General features: G+C 45.7%; 1 pseudogene; it reads right to left on the reverse strand.

Moving 5' to 3' along the window:
* Positions 1-1,232: 1,232 nt before the first annotated feature.
* LOC100596089 lies at positions 1,233-1,973 on the reverse strand (annotated as a pseudogene).
* Between the last annotated feature and the right edge of the window lie 3,050 nt (positions 1,974-5,023).

Genomic DNA, 5,023 nt, shown 5'->3' on the forward strand with positions numbered 1-5,023 from the left:
AAGTAAAATTAAAGATAAAGACATTAATATTCTAAATTAGCACTTTCCAAACTGTTCTAAAAGTCAACACTCATAACACAAGGAGATGATAATAATGTACACTGGACAGCCCCTGTGTGACTGGTGGTGGTGTCAGTTGTTGTTCCTTTTAAAGTAAACTTCATCTCAGGGTGCTCTCAAAGCACATCTCTGTGCCCATGAGGTGCTCATGCACAATGGGAAAAAAATCAAATGCAGATATACTGTGGTGCCAGAAGAGAAAAAGCTGTTCCTTCTTCCAAGGCTAATGTCCAAAGTAGTACACATTGATTTAGGTCTGGAACGCAGTGAAAAACTAATTTTTCACAAAAAACATTCAATAAAGGGAACCTATCCTTCTCACTGCGTTCAACATTGTCTTAAGGCATAAAGGCATCAAATAGCTACACTTTTTCTGGGGTTGCTTATTTGCTAACTGATTTTTCCTTCCACCATGACATCTAAGATTAAAAGAGAAATTGATACTTAATATTTAGAATCTGGATATCAATATATAGTTGACTCCAATTTCTTCTTTCTTCCTTCCTTCTTTTCTTTCTTTTCTTTTGTTCTTTTCTTTTCTTTTCGAGACGGATCCTAGCTCTGTTGCCCAGGCTGGAGTGCAGCGGCACGATCTTGCCTCACTGCAAGCTCTGCCTCCCGGGTTCACGCCATCCTCCTGCCTCAGCCTCCTGAGTAGCTGGGACTACAGGCACCCGCCACCACGCCCGGCTAATTTTTTTGTATTTTTTAGTAGAGACGGGGTTTCATCGTGTTAGCCAGGATGGTCTTGATCTCATGACCTTGTGATCTGCCGCCTCGGCCTCCCAAAGTGCTGGGATTACAGGCATGAGCCACCGCGCCCGGCCCCAATTTCTTAAACTGATTGCTGAAGAGGGCAACCAAATGGCTGAAATAATTTTAGAATAAAGGAGTCTCTCCCTTGGTAGTATAGTTGTACTCAAAATTTTATTGTAAGATGAGGCTGGCTGGCTGTGCTGTCATTAAGGAGCATGAATGGTGTTGCTGAATAAAATGCTCAGTAGATACCTCTGGGTTGTCAGACGGGCTGGACTCTAATACTAGATTTCCAGGCCTCTGCAGGTTAGGGATGTGGTGCATGTGTAGGTCTTCTGCAACTTCAAATTTATCTGTCCTTCAGCTGCTGCCTCACAGATCCCAGGAGGGAACACCATCCCCTGTTGCTGGTCCAACTAGGGGCTGGCCATGATAAATTCACTGGGCTGGCAGGCGGTGGTAGCGACTCCTCCCAGGGCAATCCAGGGGTTTAGTACGGTTTGGCTGCCCGTTACAGATGTTCCTGCTTCCTCAGCTGCGTCTTTAAAACCCTGGATAATCAGAGACATCATTTTATCCCTTTCCCTGTCGGTCATTTTGTTACTGACTCCAAGGAGCATCAGCATATTGTCATATTCCGTGACCCCCGTTGCGTAGAGGTCACTGAAGACATTGGCACGTGCTATCCTGCCCATCATGGAAGGGTCGTCTACGATCCGGTAAATGTAATCTGTGATCTGAACCGAGGAAAGCCCACCGTGCCTCAAAGGAATGACGCAAGTATCCATTCCAATGCCCAGCCTTGGCGTAACGGCTCCCAGAAACTGCTCTTCTTCTTGGAAGTGGTTCTCCTGTAAAGATTCCAGCAATTTTTGCAGGACATCTTGGGGCACTCTGCAGCCTGTGCCCTTCAGTTCGGTGAATCTGGTTAGCCGGAAGCTCTTGTCCAATTCGTAACTTTCGGGGTGAAAGGACTCACGCGTAGACACGGTTCTCGGGCCTGCTCTCCTCACAGCTCACCCCCTCCCCGCCCTCTGCGGGTTGGCTGGGTTCTTTACGGATTCACCCGCTCGCTTTGCGCCCTCCTCCTCCTCCCGGAAAACGGGCCGCGAGCGGCTCCCACAATGCACCGGGCGCGGCCGGCTTCCCTTAAGCATCGCCTGAATAAAAATGCCGCGGCCCGGGGTAGCGGCGGCAGCGAGGACGCGGGCTCGCGCCTGGGCGCCACTGGGGCTCGCTTGGCTCGTCGCGGCCCTGCGGGAGCCGGGCCGCCAAGCTCCCGTCAGCTGGGCGCGGGGCCGATTTATTCTTTAGTTTTAAAACAATTTAAAGTGTATACATTTCAATTTTAAAGATAATATTCAACTTAAGGAAAATATTGAATACAATTCTTAAGTCTGTTTTTCTTTTAAAAAACATAGCTGCAGCTTAAAGAAATATGTTGTGTTCACTTTTTAAATTTTAAACACAAAGTGGTAAGATAGAACAATAAAATCGAAGTGGCTTAGCTCAGGCTGCTATAAACAAAAACATCATAGACTGGGTGGCTTAAGCAACAGGAATTTATTTCTTACCATTCTGGAGGCTGGGAAGTCCAAGACCACACGGTGGAGAGACAGATCATCTCTCTCATGTCTCTGTATCCACTAATTTTATCCATGAGACCTCCACCCTCACGACCTAATCACTTCCCAAAGGACCCCTCCTGATAGCATCACTTGGAGGATTAGGGCTCCAACATATAAATTTTGGGGGGATACATTCAGTTCATAACATGAAATAACTCAAATTCTGCTTTTTTGACTTTAGAAGTCAAAGAATCATTGTGCTATCATTCTGTATTTTGAGTCTACTGTTTAAATTCAGTTAAACTTAGGGATATGTGGCACTACAAGGACTGGAGATATGAACTGCATCCAAAGCAAGCTGAAATGATTCGGAACCACTGTGAACTGAACCCTCAAAATATGTATAGATGAGTGAGTGTTTACAAAGGCCTAAATGTGTGTGTGTGTGTGTGTGCGTGTGCATGTGCCTGTCTTCCTGCAACCCCACAGCCCCAGAAACATTCTTAGGCTCAGCATTTGCCAGCATGCAGTGTTAGATTTTCCTTGATTGTTTTGATAGCTGAAAAGTCACGTTGTCAGGTAGCCCCAGCTCACTTCCTGGTTTGTAACTAGGTTCTTTGATGCTGCTGTGAGATGTTTCTCTCAGACCTGTATTTCTATTGCTCTGATTAGATGAATGAAAAACTGCAGTCTTCATTATAAATTGCTACCTGAGTTTTCTGTAGTTTTGCGCCTCCCATGGAATGTTACTGCTAGGGAATCTATTGCCATGTCACATTCTGCAGCCACCCATTTACCCTGGGCCCTTGTTTACTGGAAGCTTCAGTCCTCAAGTGAAGGTAGCAAGACGAACAAGGTTATGGGTTGCTACCATTGTGGCCACTTCAAGGGCATCAGCTACACAGTAGACAGGCAGCTCTCCAGTGCCCAGTGCTGTGTTTGGATGCCAACCTTGATTAGGTAAGGCTGTAAAGGGTTAGGGAGGAAGCCTATTCCTACTTTCTTTAAAGAAGGCAAAGCAACTTTATTTCATATGGTCAAAAACAATGCAACAGCTCTGTTTTTTTTTTTTTTTTTTTTTTTTTTGAGATGCAGTGTTGCTCTGCCGCCCAGGCTGGAGTGCAGTGGCATGATCTCAGCTCACTATAGCCACCACTTCCAGGTTCAAGCAATTCTCCCTGCCTCAGCCTCCCAAGTAGCTGGGATTACAGGCGCCCACCACCATGCCCAGCTAATTTTTTGTAATTTTTTTTTTTAGTAAAGACAGGGTTTCACCATGTTGGCCAGGCTGGTCTTGAACTCCTGACCTCAGGTGATCCGCCTGCCTCGGCCTTCCAAAGTGCTGGGATTACAGGCGTCAGCCATCGTGCCCAGCCAGCTCTGTTCTTTTTTCACGAATTTAACCTTCTAAGTAGGAAGACATTTCTAAATGCCACCCAATTTACCAACAGATTGGTTGTCAGTCATAATCTGTATGTGTCTGTGTTTCCAACTTTACCTGTTTTGTAATTTACTAGAGAAACAGCAGAGTATAACTTTGCCATTTTAAACAGAAGTTCGGGGTCCTAATGAAAGCGTTTTCTTGATTCAGGATTTCTGTGGGTATTTCTGCCAGGGAGAGGCTAGAAGCAGGAGAGGGTGAGAGGGACTTTATAATCTCTGTATAGCTTTGCAGTTGTTAAGATGGCACCCAGGAATGTGCTCACCCGGCTTGCTCCCAGGAGGTAGTATGACTTCAGTCCAGTGAACGGGTCCCTTTATGGAGTGGCCTTCCCAAGGATGTGATGATGTTGGTGACCGTACGAACGGCAGTCTGTATCTAAGACAGCTGTGACTGTTGTTGGCTTTTAAATGAAGCCTTTATAAATAAAGGGTCTGTTTACTTAAAAGTTAAATGCATGATTTAGGATGAGCCAACCAGACTGACAGAATTTACCTCAGCCTCTAGGTGGATTCTCGAGTTAGCCGGAGTGTGTATCTGGGGAAAGCAGCCTAAAGTCTCATGGGTCTGTGACCGCAAGGGTATGAAGAAAACCCAGGCTATTTAAAAAATGTGTTTGCTTCTAGAAAATAAAACAGTATTTGTAGATGTTTTGAAAACATTCCCAAGGATGACAGGAGGAGACTTTGGTAGTCAACAGAGGCAGCTCTCTTCCAGGGTCGTTGACGGACCTGCAGTGTGAAGTTGGCCTCAGCTGAGGAGCTTCACTCCCTCCCTGCCGGAACCACCCCCCACAATCGGCTTCTCCGTCAGCCTTAGGAAAAGCAGTCTTGTTTAGTTCTCTTCAGTTCTTACTCACAGCCTCTCATCCATTGGGTGATAGAAAAAACACCAACTTGGGCTTTGCATTGTTTACTTTTACAAATCCCAATTCAACTCCATTTCGAGCTGTCTAGGGAAGGGAAGAGGCCTCTGATAAGCACAGCTGGAACAGCAGGAAAAGATTCCCCAGCTCTGCTGTTGACATGACTTGCTTTCTTCTATCACCAAGGGGTCTCTAGAAATGATCAGAGAAGTGAGAGGAAGTTTGAATACCAGATATATCTTCAGAATTTCCAGTCAACTCTAAAGATTTGAGCGGAGAGAGATGAACAGCATGATACAGAACCAACAAGCACACAAACCTTCCGAAAGAGAC

The sequence above is a fragment of the Nomascus leucogenys genome, chromosome 6 (genome assembly GCF_006542625.1).
Source record: "Nomascus leucogenys isolate Asia chromosome 6, Asia_NLE_v1, whole genome shotgun sequence".
In the NCBI taxonomy this organism is placed as follows: Eukaryota; Metazoa; Chordata; class Mammalia; order Primates; family Hylobatidae; genus Nomascus; species Nomascus leucogenys.